At 46.1% G+C, this 20962-nt stretch overlaps 1 long non-coding RNA gene across 1 annotated transcript; it reads left to right on the forward strand.

Moving 5' to 3' along the window:
* Positions 1-6864: 6864 nt before the first annotated feature.
* Positions 6865-20082, forward strand: LOC143268354 (uncharacterized). Its single transcript, XR_013044208.1, has 3 exons — positions 6865-7065; positions 17810-17960; positions 19206-20082. It is a non-coding gene; the product is annotated as an uncharacterized LOC143268354 (long non-coding RNA).
* The last annotated feature ends 880 nt before the right edge of the window (positions 20083-20962 follow it).

The following is a 20962-nucleotide window of genomic DNA, read 5'->3' on the forward strand; positions in this document are numbered from 1 at the left end:
GCCAGCCTGGTCTACAATGAGTTACAGGACAGCCAGAGCTACCTAGTGAGACCTGAAAACAAACAGAAAAGTATTGGTGAGCAGCGACACTTAATATGATACCTTTTCCCCCTTTCCATGAAGATCGTCTCTACAGATTTGCTTCTGGGAACTTCTTTCTTGGCAATACATAGGAAAGGACGGAACTGGATGGGTTGACAGTCTACACATTTGAAGTTTTTCTTTGATTCCTTACAAGTACAAGAAATAAAAGGGGAGAGGAAGAGAGCTGGTTGACTCACTTATTTGGGGGGCAAAGAGCCTCATATTATAGCCCGTGCTGCCCTATGGAGCCCAGATTGGCCCAGAATCTCTGGCAGTCCTCCCATGAACGGAAATTCCCGAGTGCATTGGGATGGCAGGCGTGAACCACCGTGCCCAGCAGAGGAACGGGCCTTAACATGACGTAAAATGACTTTGAAGGTTTGATGGGCTTGAGAAACGCATGGAAGCCTTTTTAAAGGGATGGAATTTGGGGATTCCCCACAGCAGCTCACATTCTCCTTTCCCGGAGATTAGAGGTTGGTGTCAAGTGATGCGAGGCTACACCCCAGGGCAGGGTGGGTTAGGGCAAAGGGGTTTTCAGAAGGCAGATGCCGACAAGTTGCAGCCAGTGCTGGTCTCAGCACTGTCTTCCGCCGCCTCCTGCTGTACACTGGGTCCCTGGACCTAGCCCTAAACAACCACACTGGGTCCCTGGACCTGGCCCCAAACCACCCGATACGGTATGCATTTGGAAGATGAAGACAGACCCACATGTACAGGCATAAAAACCGTAGCATATTAGGGAAAACTGCAAGTCACAGTAAAGTAAATTCAACAGAAATCCACTTACACTTTCCATATTTGGTGGGGGGAATGAGACAGGATCTTGCTCCATATGCCCAGGCCGGCCTCCAATGCACAACCCTTCCCCAGCCATGGATGCTCAGGCAGTATAGGTGTGTACCACCACACGCAGATCCATGTTTATGTTTTGTAAAACTGTACTTGTGTGTACGTAGTTTAAAAATAAATAGACTCTCGCCGGGCGGTGGTGGCGCACGCCTTTAATCCCAGCACTCGGGAGGCAGAGCCAGGCGGATCTCTGTGAGTTCCAGGCCAGCCTGGGCTACCAAGTGAGTCCCAGGAAAGGTGCAAAGCTACACAGAGAAACCCTGTCTCGAAAAACCAAAAATAAATAAATAAATAAATAAATAGACTCTCATCTTTCGAATACATAAAATGAGCCCCTCCCGACGAGTTGTGTACGCATGTCTTTGACTGAGGACCAAACCTAAGGCCTTATTCCTGTCTGTCAGGGAACCATCTACCCAGCCTCTCTGTTTTTAATTTAAAAAAAAAAAAAAAAAAAAAAAAAAAAAAAAAAAAACCTCTTTAGGATTTCAGGAGTACGTCCTGATGTTCATGAGTGTGAATCTTCAAAGGGCATGCTCCTCCCTCCACTCACCGTCCATCAATCAAGTTAAGGCCCCCCACTCATTGTCCCTGCTTAGCAATACTGGGGGGCTTGGGGCCTGTCTCCCTATTTGCCTCTTGTTGTTCTGGAGTCCCCCTTGTAGACTGCTGGGGGACTGAAGAGGCAGGGCTGTCCCTCCTTCCTATGTCATACCTTCCGAGGTAGCCTGGGGTAGGGGAGGAAAGAGGACACCATCATGGAAGCGAGCTAAATTGCCAGCTCAGATCATCTCAACTTCAAAAGGTGGATCCCAAAGGCAGAAGCTGTTCCCTGGGAGAGAGCCCTCAGGGGGTTCCTTGTCTGTCTAAGTGGATGCCCCTCAGATCCATATGGCCTGCTCCGTCTGTCCAGTTGTTGTGTGTCGTGTGTGTATGTGTGTGTGTCCGTGTGTGCGTGTGTGTGTGTGTGTGTGTGTGTGTGTGTGTGTGTGTGTGTGTCCATCAGCTCCTTAGTGGGTACTCCTTGCTGTCTGCCTCCCCTAAGTGCTTCCTGCTACCTTACAGAGCAGTACTTGCATTTCCCACAGGATCCCATTACTTGGTGAAGCTGCACATCCTTCTAATTTTAGGAAAAGCATGGAAATCCGAGGCCCTGAGGACTGAGGAGGGGAACAGTCTCAGAACTGAGCAGAGCAGAGCAAGGCATAGGATTTATGAACCCTGGAAGGCGCGGAGGGGAAGAGACCATGGCGAGGCTTTCATATATACTCATATTTGTATGGTTAGTATCAATTCATTTTTTTTCCTTCTTGCACCATATGGAACAGGGGCCATGATAGTTCGCTCTGGAATGTTCCCTGAAGGCAGAGGGGTTGGAGGCTTAGTCTCAAGCCAGTGGCTCTACAGGGAAGTGGTAGAACTGTTAGGAAGAGGGCCTGGCAGAGGGAAGTCAAGTCTTGGACTGTGCCCTTGAAATATTGGAATTGGAATTCCCGCCCCTTCCTCTCTTACTTCCAGGACATGAAGACAGCCTCCCTAACCACAAACTCTCACCTTGATGCCCTGTTGCCAGAGCAGGGTGATGGGATTAAACACCATGGATGGCCCTCTTAAAGTGCCCCAATAAACCTCGTCATCTCAAAAGCTGATTACAGGGTCTTTTGTCATGTGACGGGACACTAACCCACACAGAATCTCAGTTGGCTTCAATGAGCCGCCGTAGACTCTCGCACGAAGTTTTGCATGCTTTTTTTTTTTTTTCTCTTTCTCTCTGAGATCAAGAACGGGCTCTGAAGTAAAGCCTTGGGACAAAATACAAAGTGAGCTCTCAAGAACCAAGATTGCTTCAAACGTGAGGCCTTTCCGCCCTGCATAATCAGCTTAGAGGCACTCTGGTTTCTAACCGCTTCAAACAAACAGTGATGTGCCCAAGGCAACTTAACCCTGCTAGCTGTAAAATTCCACAGACTCAGCGGTTGCTAGAACCAGGTGAGAACAAACAACATTCCGTGGAAAGCAGAGTCAAGTGACCTGAGAATGAGTGGATCACATAGCAGATGCCTTTGCAAGTCAAGTCCATGTTTTATAAGCTGGAATTACATTTGGGTGCTCGCTTCGGCAGCACATAGACTAAAATTGGAATTATATTTGAAATAAAAAGAAAAAAAATATCAGGGCACGAGAGATGGCTCAACAGTTAACCCTGGCTAATTTTCCAGAGGACCAGGGTTTGATCCCAGGACCTATATGAGAAGGCCAAGCAAGTATCATCATAGGCTCCAAATAACTCAGTTAAGAGTTAGGCCTCGATCCCTACTCCTTGAAACTGAGCAGGCCCTTTCTGAGGAAGCCATGAACAAAGGATAATCAATCTTTGATGCACCCCCGCACACAAACATGGTATACTAGGCCTGAGCCAGCCCCCCACAACCCCACAGCAGCTCCAGGTAATAACAAAATAAGGACAAAGCCTGGGACTTGTCCAGGCCTGTGTGAGAGGCCAGCTCCCACCTTTTCAAGGGTTCTTATGAGGAAGAAGAGAGGGATAAGAAAATATTAGAAAGAAAGATAGCAAAGAGGAGAAAGACAGAAACACAGGAGAGCTTCGGGAGGACCTGGGTCAATACCCTACAGCCCTTCCCATTTATTCAAAGGGGCTTTTTATAACAATGACAAGGGGCAGGGCAAAAGACCTCCCTCTTGCTAGAATAAAGTACAGCCAAGTGTAGACCCCTTCAAACACCTGGTAACCAGGCCCACAGTCAAATCATCCCCTTATGCAGTCTTATTGGTTAAGCAAGCTCAGATTCTCGGACCCTGAGTAAGTTCTCGCTAGAAAACCTCTGTGGCTCTCTACAGGCCTGCCAAAAAATGGAAAAGCTATAGCATTAACCAGCCCCTGCCAGCCCTAGCCAATTAGAAATGTACTAACATAATTGCCACGCCCCTAAGCCAATCGTAGATAAAATGACCTAACTGTCCTAGGCGCTCCCCTTAGCTGTGCTTAAAAGGAGCCTGCACGTCCCTCTCGGGGTGGTCGCCATTTTGGTTTGTTTGTTTGTTTTGTTTTTCAAGACAGGGTTTCTCTGCAGCTTTGCGCCTTTCCTGGAACTCATTCTGTAGCCCAGGGTAGCCTTGAACTCACAGAGATCTGCCTGTCTCTGCCTCCCGAGTGCTGGGATTAAAGGCGTGCACCACCACCGCCCAGCTGGTCGCCATTTTGTACAGGTGAACAACCTCACATGCATGCTGGTATAATAGACACTCTTGTTGATTGCATAAGTGGATGGTGGTCTTTTGTGGGGCTTCTCCAGGATCCTAACACTACACAGCAGCTCATAACACTTTGTAACTCCAGTTCTAAGGGCTCCTATGTCCTCTTCTGGCCTGCTTTGGTACCAGGCACATAAGTGGTGTGCATATAAACATGTAGGCAAAACACCTATACATTAAAAAACTAAAAATAAAAAAGGCTGGGTGGTAGTGGCACACACCTTTTATCTCAGCTCTTGAGAAGCAGAGGCAGGTAGATCTCTGTGGCCTTGAGGCCAGCTTGGTCTACAGAGTGAGTTCCAGGACAGCTAGGGCTACACAGAGAAACCCTGTTTAGAAAAACAAAGCAAGCAAACAAAAAGTAACAACCATCCAGGCATGATGGTGCACCCCTTTAGTCCCAGCACTCAAGAGTCACAGATCGTGAGCTCTTTGAGTTACAGTCCAGCCAAGGCTGTATACTGCCTCAAAACAATCAAACCAAACCAAATAAAAACACTTCCAAGAGTGAGTCCAGAGTATTACAAGATAATCAGCTTTTTATACTTGGAGGCTGTCATAATAATTTGGGAGGTCATTAGACTGGAGTTCTGTATTCCTATGTAAACAAACCAAAACCCAACTCAGGGTTAATGGTTGTATTCCAGGCTACTGTGTAACCCTCAACTAATGCCTAACTGAAGACAAGTTTAACCTCTCAGATTAACCTAATTATTTAACCACTAATTAACCTCTCCCTAGAGACTTTCCAGCAAAGGTTTTCTTTACCATGCTCTGTAGGCATCTATAAAAGGCCCTCTCCAGAACTCTTTGGTGCCCTTCCCAACCACCACTGTCCTCTGGTGCTGCATGATTCATGAACCACTGCTTTAAAAGGCTAAATTGTTTCCAACAGCTAGTATGTCTGGCTTAGTTACTTTACTGCTGTTGTGATAAAATATTCTGACAAAAACAGTAGTTCAAGTACAGGCCATCAGGTAGATGAAGTCAAGGCAAGCAGCTAGTCACATGGTGTCCACAGTCAGAAGACAGGGTGAGGAATGCTAGTACTCAACTCAATTTCTCCCTTTTAAACAATCCAGGATCCCAGCCCAGGGGATAGTTCTACCCACAGTGGGCAGGTCTTCCCACCTTGATTAATCTAATTGTATGTGAGGGGGTATGTAGTAAAGAAACTGGTGAAATGACCATTCCATTATTGGGGGAGGGGGGCGGGGATTTTCATTGTGGGTAAGAGAGAGATCATCCAGAGGCATCTGAAAGTGCCCAGAGCAGAGAGCAAGAGAAACAGACTGGATATGGCCAGGTCTACCTTCGAGAGAAGAGTGGAGGAGAAGAGTGGAGATAGCAAGATGTAGAGAATAGCAAGAGGGAGAATGTGCAATGGTTAGGGAACAAGAGAATATAGCATGAGAGGGAACACTAACAATAGCAAGAGATGGCAGGGACAGGGATGGGGTGGGGGGCAAAAGGACCTTGCTATTGTATAGAGAACAAGCAGCTCTCTGGAGGAGGAAAACCTGAGGAGGTGGAGGGACCAGGATGCTAGTGCCCACGCTCTGAGATGTATAACACTTGTCAGTAGGGACTGAAGGAGCCTGGAGCCCTGCATGGCCTTCAATAGGCAGCCACAGGTATATGTCAATGGAGAACCATGTCTTTTGGTCAGAGCAAGGGAAGTCAGTCTTTCTGAGGGACAACAGCCCGTTTCCCAAGTTCCTGAGGAATTCTGGCTTTTATCTATCAGAAATCCTTCTATAGTTCACCTTGAGCTCATTTCTAGACATAAAGACTGCCTGAGTGTAGCTGGATGTTTTTGTTGGGACTGTTGACTCCCCAGTAATGACACGGAGACATTATTAATTATGAAAACTTGGCCAATAGCTTAGGCTTTTTTCTAACTAGCTCTTTTAACTTAAATTAACTTATATCTTTTAATCTATGCTCTTTTACATGGCTCAATCACCTTTACTTTGTAATGTCCATGCTGCTTGCTCTGCGTCTCCCGGCGTCTCCTCCCTTCTTCCCAACATTCTCTCTGCCCAGCTATTGGCTATTCAGCTTTTTATTAAATCAATCTGAGTGACACATCTCCACGGTGTACAAAAAAGTTATTCCACAACTCCCGAGACCTAACATTTCAGCCTTTTGCGGATGATAATAAGGCATGCTATAGCACTTCTTCAAAGCTGGGTCATCATGGGCGTAGAGAGGCTGGACTATCAGTCAGACCAGGAGGGGAACGACAGGAGATTTGAGAAATTTCATCAGAAACACCTAGTTCACTGGCTGAACCTGGAGAGGTAGGGAGCAATCACATTGGCCAGACTGATGAATTAATATCAGCTTTCAGCAAATCCAGAGCTCACTGGTTTTGCAGGCCTACAGGAACTAGAGCGATACAGGCCATCTTGGGGGCAGTTTCCCTCCAAAATGCCCCAATTGATTCCTGGATGGTGCCTGTCAGCTGAGTGGGAATCTGCTGTAGCAGATAGAGACTAGGACAGAAGGTGTTAGCAGTGACCACTGTCTGTAATCCACACTGAAATCCTCACTGTAGAGAAAGCAGTTAGGGAGTGTCTGCAAACAGCTGGAGGAGACTCACGCCTTTGAGCCACAGCCAAAGAAAGCCTGCAAAGTCATCAACACGACAGAGGGAGGCACGAGCATTCATCTGTAACAGGACCGCAGTTCCTCAGCCGGAAAGAGAACAAAGGGGAAGAGGAGTTTGAGGATCCAGAAGATCAAAGGGGAAGAGGAGTTTGAGGATCCAGAAGATCAAAGGGGAAGAGGAGTTTGAGGATCCAGAAGATCAAAGGGGAAGAGGAGCTTGAGGATCCAGAAGATGGTTCTGGGGTAAAAGCAGGAATACTCTTTCCTTTATCCAAAGGTCTAGATAGATATGATTGGGCACAGGTGTTTTTAGCACAATGAGAAGCACTTTCAAATCTATATTTAGAAAGCAACCAAAGAACTGAGTGGTGATGGTGACGCACACCTTTGATCCCAGCACTTTGGAGGTAGAGGCAGGAGGATCTCTGTGGGTTCCAGGCCAGCCTGGGCTACAGAGTGAGTTCCAGGGCAACACAAAGAAACCCTATCTCAAAGGAAGGAAAAAAAAAAAAAGCAACCAAAGGAAATTTTAAATTTTGAGCCTGGGACTATGATAACAGTAATAAACCAGGCTAGATTATTAACATATCAGAACTCCACTGATTAGTGTTAAACCTTGAACTTTGAAGTCTTATGTATCATCTTTAAGTCTTTTTTTCTTTCCATACCTTAAATCACTTCCTCAGATCCTCACAACTTACATAAACTTTAAACTCTTTTTATCTGGAAACATCTGATCATGTATCATGAGACACGGGTGTTTGGTTACTGAGAGCCCCCATGGGAAAATAAGCTTTTTAAATAAAGGAATAACAAAAGGTAAATTTTTAGCTAATAACAACAGCATGGTAGCTTGAGTTTGTCTTTCACTGAAACCTGTTTTGTGAGTCTTAAAATGGAGCCTGGTAGCAAGGCAAACCTCTCTGTGCGTGAGTCTGCCTCTCTCTATGAGTCTCTGTCTCTCTCTGTCTCTGTGTGTGTGTGTGTGTGTGTGTGTGTGTGTGTGTGTGTGAGAGAGAGAGAGAGAGAGAGAGAGAGAGAGAGAGAGAGAGAGAGAGAGAGAGAGAGAAGCGCCTCTCTCAGCAGGTGACCTCAGCTCTAGGAAAAGTAAGGCCGGAATTTGACATGTGAGACCAATTCAGCATGGCAGGTAAATGGGTCTCGGTTTTGAAGCCTTTTCATTTAAGAAACTCAGTTAATTTAAACTTTTTGTTTGTTTGTTTGTTTGTTTGTTTTTAAAATCTGTGTCATCAGCAAGCAACATGTACATTGTTTGGACCCAATGTTCCTATAAACCCATACTGTTTTAAAGATAAAAGCAGACTTTCTAGGTGTGAGTCTTCTGTAGGCAAGAGGCCATCATCTCCTGGGTAATTCTAGATCTTATCAGGCTGGCAATTGAGATCAACCATTACAATTCAAAATGGGATTTTGAATGATCCTAACACAAAGAAATGATAAATGTTTGGGGTGATCACATTTAGTTTAATTTTATTATACAGTGAGTGTATACATAATGAAATGTTAGGCTGTACTCTGTGTATACAATTAGGTATCAACTAAAAATAATTAGGCTGAGGCAAGAAAAATAACTCAGTGGTAGAATGCTTGTCTAGCATGTGTGAGTCCTGTGTTCAGTTCCCAGCACTGCAATCAATCAATTAATCAGTAAATCAATCTGTGGTAGCTTGAATGTAATTGGCCCCCATAACCTCATAGGGAATGGCACTATCAGAAAGTGTGGCCTCGTTGGAGTAGGTGTGGCAGTGTTGGAGGAAGTGTGTCACTGTGGAGGTGGGCTTTGAGGTCTCATATATACACAAGCCACGCCCAGTGTTTCAGACCACTTCCTGTGGCCCTTGGATCAAGATATAGGACTCTCAGCTACTTCTCTAGCACTATGTCTGCCTGCACGCCACCATATCCTGCCATGATAATAATGGACCAAACCTCTGAAAATGTAAGCCATCTAATTAAATATTTTTCCTTTACAAGAGTCGCTGTGGTTGTTATTTATTAAGCGGTGCTCTTTACCATACAAGCGAAGTCACGAGGCACAACGAAACCCACTATAAGAGTTTATTAAGGGAAGGGAATGGAAAGGTTGTGCATAGGCCTATGGAATGACCATGCAGGAAGAGAGGGGAGAGGAATAGGTGGAACCCACTTTTATAGCCCCCCCCACCCCTGTCCCCGCCATGCACATGTGCATATGGGCTTACATAGCTACACCACACATGCACATAGATCACATGATCACGCTGCTGCAAATTACGTGATCACGCAGTACACAGATTACATAGAGCTGGTTACTGGACAGTGCAGGCGAGGTCATGTAGCTGGGGGAGTGGCTAGGAATTCTAACAGTGGTCATGGTGTCTCTTCACAGCAATAGAAACCCTAACTAAGACAAAAGTTGGTAACAGGGACTGAGGTATTGCTGTGATAGGCCAGACCATGCTTTTGTTTGAAGGAATATGGACCTTGGGACTGTGGATTGGAAAAGCAGTTGAAAGCTTTAAGTGATGCTTAATGGACCACACAAGTAGGAATACGGAAGTCAGTGGAGCTGAAGGTGATTTGAGCTGTGGGGGCTTGCCTCAAGAGATTTCAGAGGAGAAGAATAGTACTATGTGGCCTAGAGATCTTCTTGTGATAGTTTGGTGAAGAATGTGGCTGCTTTTTGCCCTTGTCTGAAGAGTCTACCTGAGGCTAAAGTAAAGGGTTTTGGATGAATTCCATTGGAAAAGGAAATCTCAAAAATCTCAGCCTAGTACAGACACTGTTGTGTGGTCATTAGTGGTAGCTCTAATGAAGATCTATAATGAAAAGGAGCAAGCTGAGCAGGGCAAATAATAAATGTAAAATTTGAGAAGAAAAGGAACACCGGGGAGTGGAATGGAGCTAAATCTTGTGTTCAAGGAGATAAGGGGATTAAGAAATGGAATAAAGGGAGTGGTGACCTCAGGGCAAGATCCCACCCAGCTAAATTTCTAATTTGTGAAAAGGAATGAAAGAAAAACTTAGAGCCAGGTGTGGTAGTGCATGCCTTTAATCCCAGCACTCAGAAGGTAGAGGCAGGTGGATCTCGAGTTTGAGGCCAGCCTGGTCTACAGAGCAAGTTCCAGGACAGCCAAGCTTAGGCAGTTAAGGAAACCATCGAAAACAGAAAGCTGGTGAAGATGTAATTAACAAGGGGACCATGTTCCAGCCCCAGCAAGTAGCAGAACTTGGCAGCTTTGGCCACGTGGTTCTGGCTTTAGAGTCAAGGATAGAAGAAAGGGGTTATAGAAATTGCCTCCATGACTGAGGAAAGCCACTGAAATCATGTGTCAGGGGTGTCCCTGAACGGAGGCCAGAGAGGCCATTGTGTGAAGTTGTGAAGTTGAAGCCTGGACTGCCTTGGAGACCCCAAGATGTTAGAGATGCCAGAACCAAGGGATACCTTCTGGAAAGTGCTGCTAATAGGGAGTAGAACCAGCCCAAGATAAAGAAGTATGTTGCAATCAACAAAGCTGAGTGGAATTGGAGATGTGAAGACCATTTTGTCATCAGACATGGAGAGGCACAGTTTGGAGTTTACCCAGCTAATTTTTGGTCTTGCTTTGGTCCAGTATTTCTTCACTATGCTCCTTTCCCTATGTTTTGGAATGGTAATGTATTTCCGGAGCCATTATATGTTAGAGGTACGTGACCTGTTTTTTATTTAGATTTTACAGGGGATTACAGTTAGGAAATTGCGTGAATCTCAGAAAAGACTTTAAAACATTGTTGAGACTGTGATAGACTATGGGGACTTTTGAAGTTGGACTAAATGCATTTTGCATCATGACATTGTTATAAGCTTATGGGAGGCAGGGAGTGGAATGTGGTAGTTTGAATATAATTGGCCCCCATAAGCTCATAGTGAATGGCACTAATAGGAAGTGTGGCTTTGTTGGAGTAGGTATAACCTTGTTGGAGGAAGTGTGTCACTGTGGAGGTGGGCTTTGAGGTCTCATATATGCTCAAGCCATGCCCAGTGTTTCAGATCACTTCCTGTTGCCTGCAAGTCAAGATGTAGGGCTCTCAGCTACTTCTCCAGCACCATGTCTGTCTGTATGCCACCATGTCACACCATGATGATAATGGACTAAACCTCTGAAAATGTAAGCCATCAATTAAATGTTTTTCCTTTATAAGAGTTGCTGTGGGGGCTGGAGAGATGGCTCAGAGGTTAAGAGCACGGACTACTCTTCCAGAGGTCCTGAGTTCAGTTCCCAGCAACCACATGGTGGCTCACAACCATCTGTAATGAGATCTGGCGCCCTCTTCTGGCCTGCAGTCATACATGCTGTATACACAATAAATAAATAAATCTTTTTTTTTAATATATATATATTTTATTTTACAATACCATTCAGTTCTACATATCAGCCATGGGTTCCCCTATTCTCCCCCCTCCCACTCCCTCCCCTTACCCCCAGCCCACCCTCCATTCCCACCTCCTCCAGGACAAGTCCTCCCCCGAGGACTGTGATCAACTTGATAGACTCAGTCCAGGGAGGTCCAGTCCCTTCCTCCCAGACTGAGCCAAGTGTCTCTGCATAAGTTCCAGGTTTCAAACAGCCAACTCATGCAATGAGCACAGGACTTGGTTCCACTGCCTAGTTGCCTCCCAAACTGATAAGCCAATCAACTGTCTCACCTATTCAGAGGGCCTGATCCAGCTGGGGGCTCTTCAGCTTTTGGTTCATAGTTCATGTGTTTCCATTCATTTGGCTATTTTTTTTTTAATAATTGAGTAAAACTCAATTGTTTCATTGTTAAAAAAAAAAAAAGAGTTACTGTGGTCATGGTATCTCTTCACAGCAATAGAAACCCTAACTAAGACACAATCAATATTTTTTAAAGTAGAGACAATTATATCACATACACAGAAAGAAGACTTTATTATGAAGACATAGAGAAGATTGTAACCCATAAGCCATGGAGAGAAGCTTCAGAGCCCTGTTGACATCTTACATTTATTATCTCCAGAATAGTGAGAAAATTAACTCATATTGTTTATTATTTATTTATTTAATCCTGTTTTTTTGAGACAGGTTTTCTCTGTGTAGGCAAGGCTAACCTATAACTTGCTCTGTAGACCAGGCTGGCCTTGAATTCAGGTATCCACCTGCCTCCCAAGTGCTAGGATTAAAGGGATGCACCACCACTGCCTGGCAACTCATATTGTTTAAACAACAAAAAAGTTAAGCATACTGAACATTGATTAGACCAGGGCATAGCAGTGCTCATGGCAATCCAAGCACTTGGGAGGCTAACTAGGCTTGCTAGTTTGAAGCTTGTCTGGCTGTATTGTGAGTTCAAGGCTGGTCTAGGCTACACAGGTGACCCCATCTAAACAAACAAACAAAAAACTAACGACTCTCCAAATAAAACAAACAAAACAATAAAAAGCCAACAGGAACAACAAATTTGGGAAGAAATTAGTGAGACTTTGGATGGCGTTTGGTATCCACACTCAGGTTGACACCCAGCAAGCATCTTTCCCACAGAACCCCCTCCTCAGCCATGCAAAGCAGATTCTTTATTTAAGTGTTTGTACCAGTTCTTGCCTGATAACTTGTCTTGGCGTTGTTTTTTTTTTTTTTTTTTTTTTTCCAGTTTTTTGAGACAGGGTTTCTCTGTGTAGTTTCGGTGTCTGTCCTGGATCTCGCTCTGTAGACCAGGCTGGCCTCGAACTCACAGAGATCCCCCTGGCTCTGTCTCCCAGTAGTTCTGGGATTAAAGGTGTGCGCTTTTATTGTTTTGATAAAAGACTATGACCAAAGCTACTAGGACAGGAAAGGGTTTATTTCAGCTTACAACTCTCAGGTAACAGTTGATCACTGAGGGAAATCTAGGCAGGTCCTCATCAAGTAGGGCAGGAACCTGGAGGCAGGAACTAAAGCAGAGGCCATGGAGGAATAGTGCTTACTAGTTTGCTGTTTATTGCCTGAATGCTCAGTCTGCCATCTTATAGTATCCAGAATCGCCAGCCCAGGGGTGGCCCTGCCCACAGTGAGCTGGGCTCTCCCACATTAAACATCAGTCAAAAAAAAAAAAAAAAAAATCCACAGACCTGCCCACGGGCCAGTCTGGTAAGGCATTTTCTCAATTGAGGTTACCTTTTCCCAAATGTCTCCAGCCTATGCCAAGTTGACATTACAAACTAGCCAGTACATAATTGTTACTCCCATGCCTTGGACTCATTCTTCCCGGCATAACACTTTCAATTCCCCTGCCTCAGCTTCCTGAGCAGATGAGGTTACAAACCTGTAACCGGCACACCAGGCCTCAGGAGATCCTTTACGACATATATGCTGCTCAGAGTTCTTGGGTCAAGTGAAGGAATTAAGTGACCCAAGGGAGGGGCTGGGAGGACGAACTCTGACTTACCTATAGCTGGTCAAGTAGAGGCAGAGGTAAAGCCACCTGTGGCTGTGGCCTGCATCTGAACCTGAGGCTGTCTTGGAGATTGTAAGTTCTGATACCACCTCCAGGTAGACCCTGTCAGAAACCGGTGGGACCAGAAGACAGACGGCTACAGTCCATGACTGCAGAACTGATTGCTCACTTGCTTGGGGTGTGTAGGAAACTCCCACACAGCAGGTGTCGGCAGGGCAGCCAGGTGGTGTTTGCAGTTCAAGAGCAGAGGGACACAGCCTCACTCTAGTCTCCGCCCTGACTCCTCTAAGTCTTCTGGGAAGAACACACCTGACTCAAGGTAGTGTGCTTTCTTCTTTTTTTTTTTTTTTTTTGGTTTTTCGAGACAGGGTTTCTCTGTGTAGCTTTGCGCCTTTCCTGGAACTCGCTTTGGAGACCAGGCTGGCCTCGAACTCACAGAGATCCGCCTGCCTCTGCCTCCCGAGTGCTGGGATTAAAGGCGTGCGCCACCACCGCCCGGCTGTGCTTTCTTCTTTGTGCTTGTTATAGAAACAGAATTGTCTAGGGAAAGATAGAAAAGGAAAACTTCACAATTTATGACTAATTATTTTCAGTGTGCTTTTTTAACAAATTAGAAGGTTTACTATTTTAAATTCTCATTTCAGAATATTCTAGACACATTCAAAAGTTGCCAGAACAGTATCTGGAACCTCCCTGGAGCCTTTCAGGGCAAGGACCCAACTTCAGGTCATTTCCTAAGTGAATAAATCAGGCTGATTCAAGCAGTGTGATTTTAATACACTCAGAAAGCATAGATTTAAAAGGTAGGGACCAGGAAAAATCTCCCTCCTTTACAGTAATGTCTATAAACAGTTCCTGACCAGTTCCTTTAAGGGTACCCATGGATGCCACAAAAAAAAAAAAAAAAAAAAACTAGTTTCTCCTGAGAAATCATCTGACTAGAGACACAGCCCTCTGCCCAGTGTTCATCAGGAACAGTGCCTTTGGTGGGAGCCATCACCTGGATGACTCACCAGGCACAAATAAGTCAGTTGGTAGGTGGAGGTGGGCTGGCTCCAGAACCACCTAGGGATGGGTGTCACTCCAGACCAGTTTTTAAAGCACCCAGTTTTCAGAGCTCTTATCTTGATCTTGAACAGACTGCAAGAACAGTAGAGACCTGCTGTGGAACAATCTTTGTGCACTGGAAATACGTATTACTTTCATTGGTTAATAAAGAGCTGACTGGCCTATCGCTGGGCAGGAGAGATTGGGCAGGAGAGCCAGGCTAGGAGAATTCTGGGAAGAAGAAGAAGGGTGGAGTCAGAAGAGGTGGAGTTGTAAGAGCTAGTTAGTAATAAGCCTGAGCTATGGGCCAAGCATTTGTAATTAATATGAGCATCAACGTGCTAATTTGGGAGCTGCTGGAGGGACAGAAACATCTGCCACCAGGGACCTTATCCCAGAGCCAAATGAGCAAAGCAGAGAAGACCAAGCCGGTGTCACAGACCAGTTCAAAGCCTTGCTCTCCAGCACTGGGCCCTCTGACCGCTGTCTCCTCTGCACTTCCCAGCACTGTGCACACACTGGAGCATGTGTGCTGTGTCGGAGGCATCATCATGACCATAATTGAGGCCACATGCTGCTTCTGCACTTCCATGTGCCCCGAGAGAAGGAATCCTTGTGCCCTTTGATGGGACAGCCAATGGTCTGTTTTCCGGGCCAGGCTGGCCAGAGAAAATTCTTTCCAAGATTTAAGACGGTTTCAAATCAAAGCCATCCAAGAAGACGTTGCTAAGGTCCACCAGGCAAGTCTATACCTCGTGTACTCAGCACACATTTGAGGAGCAGTGCAGAGTGTGTGGCTCCTTTACACCATTGTTTCATACAACCCCGGGGGAGATGCCTCTTCAGAGTGGAGATGGCAGAATGACCATTTTCTCTTGTCCTTTTCCTGTTCCTATCGCTGGGGAAAACGGGGCCTTTTGTGTTCTTGGCAAATGCTGCAATTCTGGGCCACATTTCAGCTTTGGAAGACCATAGCACTGTATGTGTTGAACTTGGTACCAGTTTTGATCCACTCATTTAGAGAGGGCATTTCAGGCACAGGGAGTGTCTGCATATATGAGGCCCAGAAGCAGCTTATATCTGCAGGGTGTGAGGCGGACCTCAGGAAAAGGGGCTGTGGAGGTGAAGGCCAGAGGCAGCAACAGAGGGTTTTATGGGCTCTGGTAAGCTTGTATTTGATCCTCTGAGAAGGAAATGGGATGTGAGGTGTGTGTGTGTGTGTGTGTGTGTGTGTGTGTGTGTGTGTGTGTGTGTTAGTTTGAAAGAAAATGGCCCCCAAAGGGAGTGGCACTACTAGGTGTGGCTTGGAGTACGTGTGGTCTTGTTGGAGGAAGTGTATCGCTGTGGGGGTGGGCTTTGAGGTCTCAAATATGCTTAAGCCATTTCCACTGAGACAGACCACTTCCTGTTGCCTTCAGATCAAGAAGTAGGACTCTCCAGCACCATGTCTGCCTGCATGTCATCATACTCCCAGCCACCATGCTCCTTGCCATAATCCATGATAATAATGAACCAAACCTCTAAAACTATAAGCCACCACCTCAATTAAATGTTTTCCTTTATAAGAGTTGCCATGTTGTCTCTTTATAGCAATAGAAACCCTAATTAAGACAGTGTGTATAATGTATCTATCATCAATGTATTATCTATCACCTATCATCTAGCTATCATCTATGTGTGTATGTATGTATGTATGTATGTATGTATATCCTCTATCTATCTATATCTATCTATCTATCTATCTATCTATCTATCTATCTATCTATCTATCTATCTATCTATCTATCATCTATCTATCTTGCTGTCCTAGTTTAAATTCTCTTTTTTTGGAGGTGGGTTTCGGAGACAGGGTCTCTCTGTGTTGCTCTGACTGTTCTGGAACTCACTCTGTAGACCAGGCTGGCCTAGAACTCACAGAGATCTGCCTGACTGCCTCCCAAGGTCTGGGGTTAAAGGCGTGCGCCCCCACTGCCTGGCTCCTAGTTTGATTTCTACTGATGTGATAAACCACTCTGACCTACAGTGACTAGGATAGGAAAGGGTATATTCAGCTTATGATTTAAGGGCATAGTCCGTCTTTGAGGGAGCAAGAACTCAGAGGCAGGAACCATGGAGGAACACTGCTTTCTGGCTCACTCACAAGTTTGTATTTAACTAGCTTTCTAACAGAGCCCAGGACCACCTGCCCAGGGATGGTGCTGTCCACATAGGCTCCTGCATCGACCAATAATCAAGACAATCTGGCCAGTCCGACCTAGGCAATTCTTTAAGCAAGTGTTTCTTCTCAGATGAATCTAGACTGTGTCAACTTGACAGGTAATGCTAAATAGGGCAGATGCCCAGGCTGGCCACAAACTGCTGGGCTCAAAAGATTTTCCTGGAATTGGGGAGTTGGCTCAGTAGCTAAGGGGCTTTCATGGGGACCTGAGTTCAGATCCCCAGCACCCATATAAAAGCTGGGCAAGGCTGCACATACCTGTAACTCGAGATCTGAAGCATGGAGACAGGAGCAGGGTTTACCAGGTAGCCGGTCCAGTCAATCAGTGAATGGCTGTTTCAGAAAATAAAATAGGGAAGTCATAGAGAAAGTCATCAACAACTACCTCTGACCGACAAAAGGTGCACAAATGCACAGGTCAACATGCTGTCACACACACACACACACACACACACACGAATCAATGTAAAATTCCTCAGGACAGAATCAGACGTTAGGCTTCCTGTTTGATTCACTTGTGTTGATGGATTGTGTGTGGATATAGGTCAGAGGACAACTTTCCTTTTTTTAAAATTTTATTTATTTATTTTTTTAAATTTATTCATTTATTTTTCTATTATCAGCTTGATACAGTATTTCACAAGCCAGTTCCAGCCTTCATGTGGGACCTAGGGATTGAGCTGAGGCTGCAGACTCAGTAGCTAGCCCCTTTACTTGCTGCGCCAGCCGGCGGCCCCACCTTGCTATTGACAGAACCTTTAAGGGAGGCTGGTTGACCAGTTAGCCTCAGGGATTTGTCTGCCTCCACTTCATCATCCACTTGAGATGATGAGGGGCCACCATGCACACTTTTTATGAAAGTGCTGAGGATCAAACTTGGGTCTCCGTGCTTTGGGGAGGCGAGTATTTCACTGACTCAGCTTCTGTGACAATCAATACATTATGGAAAAGTAACTAGGCTCCTAGTAGAAGCCACTAAGTGCTTGGGAACAGACCAAAGGGTGGGTCTGTCCAGGTTCCTGGAAGGCAGCCTGGCCTGGGAAGAGCACACCCCATCCCCTCCAACTCTCCGGTGTCTGTTGCAGGTGATAGGTACATTTCAGTATGATGGCATCCGACTGGACCTTACTGTGTGGATAAGTGTTCAGAGGCTTGGGTACCTTGCAAGGGACCTGTAACACTGAGGTGATCTCAGGAGAACGCTCACAATATACCACTTCGATCCGATTCATAACCATATTGTTAGATTTGCTCAGATACAAAGTGTCTAACGTGTATTTTATCTCTTAGGGATAAACTGTAAACATTAACTGAAATTTCTCAAGAACCATCAGGACTGTGGCAAGGATGCCCCTGCACATGCAGGCACAGGCATGCACACTGGGGACTGAGGAGAATTCTGGAATCAAGGCGGGTCTGCATGCCTCAGCGAAAGAGCCAGGTGAAAGTGCCCCACCCTGTGTGTGACTGGGCAGTGTCCGCAGTTTCTCACACTCTCTTCAGCTTTTCTTGCCTTCTCCGATGTGACTTGTGCCGCTTCTCAGCCCCACCCTCCCCCAGCCCTGTGTCATTAGGAAAGGTTTAGCCAAGTTCCCAGCAGACAGGCTGCTTACTGAGAGAATATCCTTGACCTTCCTTTGTCTGAACCCAGCCTTCCCTCGTAACCAGCCCGTGCTCTGGTGCTTGCCTCCAGCACCTCCCCTCCATGGCCCTGGGACTTTCTTAGCCCCTCTGTGCCAGTGAGAGACCTTTTCTCAAAAAGCAAGCTAGATGGCTTCTGAAGGTACCTTTTGGCCAACACACACACACACACACACACACACACACACACACACACACACACACACAGGAAACAAAAGAAGGGTAGGTGTCATCACCAGTAGGTGTCTTAGTTAGGGTCACTGTGGCTATGACAAAACACCATGACCAAAAACAAGTTGGGGAGGAAAGGGTTTACTTGGCTTACACCTCCATATCACTGTTCATCACTGAAGGAAGTCAGAACAGAAACTCAAACAGGGCAGGATCCCAGAGGCAGGAGCTGATGCAGAGGTCATGGAGGGGTGCTGCTCACTGGCTTGCTTCCCATGGCTTGCTCAGCCTGCTTTCTTATAGAACCCAGGGCCACCAGCCCAGGGATGGCCCCACCCACCATGGGCTGGGCCCTCCCCCATTGGTCACTAATTGAGAAAATGCCCTACAGGCTCGCCTAAGCCCCTTCTTAGGAAAGCATTTTCTCAGTTGAGGTTCCCATTTCTCAGATGGCTCTAGTTTGGGTCAGGTTGACAGTCAACTAGGCCGCACAGGTGTGGATCAATACATGCAGGGCGTGCCCTACCTGACTTGGGGATGTTGGGAGAGGTGTCCTCCCCTGGATGCAGGTGTTGTGAATGGGCCCTGAGATCAGGAGGGGTGCCCCGCTTCAGTTCGCGGGCTGTTGGAATGTGCGCCTGCCCCGAGGCTGCTGTCTATGCCTCCTCCCCTGCAGAAGGGCCCGCACAGAGGGCCTGGCTGCACACTGCTCCAGCCACAAGTTCTGCATTTGAACACAACTGACATTATGGGCGGTATTTCTGTTTTTTCAGTCCATCTATGTAACTCATTAGCATCAGAAGAATCAAATACTGAGTCAGAAACCATTTCTTCCCTTCTCTCACGTTCATGGATGTTCTGCTTTTTTCTTCAGAAATCAAAGACAGCAAGAGCAGGAGAGAGGCTGGACAGGGCGTGGCTATGTGGAGACCAGTATGCCGGGAAGACCCCTCACTGGCCCCTTTGCACGGCCCAGGAGGGCGGCTGCTCTGTTCTTTAACTTCCTCTGAATCACTGCATATCTGCGTTTCTTGGACTTCAGTCTCGCGAATCGGTGGGAGACCGAGCCCTTTAAGGAGGCACACCGGTTTTGTTGTTGTTGTTGTTGTTGTTGTTACTGTTTTGGAGCCTTAGAGCACACACGTGCCTGGCTCCCTGCCGTGGCTTCAGGAAGGGAGCCAGGACGTGTACTGCAGCCTGGAGGAGCTTCAGGCTCTTGTGCAAAAACGATCCCTGGGAGGAAATCTGGAAAGCCTATTCAAAACAGCTCACAAAATGAGTTACAAACTCTTGCAAGAAGGTCTGCTCTAATAGACAGAACTGTTACCCCAGCAGGAGCACACTGAGGGGCTTCCTCTCTGTGTAGGGGGCCCTGTCCCTGTCAAATGACTGAATCCTTTGTATAACCGCAGTGACAAGGACATTCTGAGTCATGAATAATGTGGAGGCCCCATATCAGGACTGGGGGATGGGGACGTAGGAAGCCTGAGGAATGCAGTGGTTTCACATATTACAGCCATCATTAGCAGATGCAAGGCCAGGCTAGTGTTTTATGTAATTAAAAACACATTCTTCTTGGCCGGGCGGTGGTGGCACACGCCTTTAATCCCAGCACTCGGGAGGCAGAGGCAGGTGGATCTCTGTGAGTTCGAGGCCAGCCTGGGCTACCAAGCGAGTTCCAGGAAAGGAGCAAAGCTACACAGAGAAACCCTGTCTCGAAAAACAAAAAAAAAAAAACAAAAACAAAAAAAAAAACACACACATTCTTCTTGAAAATGATTCTTTTTTTTTTAAGTTATTATTAGCGTGTGTGTGCACACGTGTATGAGTGCCTGCAGAGGCCAGAAGAATGTGTCAGATTTCCTGGAGGTGGAGGAACGAGCAGTTGTGAGCTGCCTTGATATGGGTGCTGGGAACCAAACTCAGGTCCCCTACAAAAACAGCAAGTTCTCTTCACCACTGAGCTCTCTACAGCCCTTGAAGATCACTCTTATGGAGTTGTGAAATGATGGTGTGGGATTTCTCCTTTATGTTTTTTATTGGTTGGGAAAAGCTTTAAGGATGTTTGGACATAGTTTAAAGGAATATTATGAACTGAATTTAGACTCTTGAACTCACCCATGAGGAGAAAGAAGGGAAAATCCATGGTAGGAAAAGTGACAGACTGCAGAATTATCTGTCCTAAAGCCGTCGTTCAGATGGGAGGTCCTATTGAAAATTATTTTTGTTGTTGTTTTGTTTTGTGAGTCAGGGTTTCTCTGTGTAGCCCTGGCTGTCCTGGAACTCACTCTGTAGACCAGGCTGGCCTCAAACTCACAGATATCTGATTGATTCTGCCTCCTAAGAGCTGGGATTCAAGGTGTGTGCACCACCACCTGTCTTGGAAACTATTTTTGAGAAATGAATCTAAATTATCGATCTAAACTATGTGTTTAGGCTAAGGAGGTTGTTATGATATTGCACATGGGGGACCCCCCCAGCTGGCCGGACCAGGGAGTCCCATGTGTGATGGAAAACATGCTGGGCAGATGTATTGTTTGGGTGGTAGGCATGGGCGGCGGCACGTCATCCACAACCCAGGCGCTGCATCTGAAAGGAAATGAATTTATTATAATAGAGAGATGAAGAGAA

This window comes from Peromyscus maniculatus, chromosome 13, assembly GCF_049852395.1.
Source record: "Peromyscus maniculatus bairdii isolate BWxNUB_F1_BW_parent chromosome 13, HU_Pman_BW_mat_3.1, whole genome shotgun sequence".
Taxonomy (NCBI): Eukaryota; Metazoa; Chordata; class Mammalia; order Rodentia; family Cricetidae; genus Peromyscus; species Peromyscus maniculatus.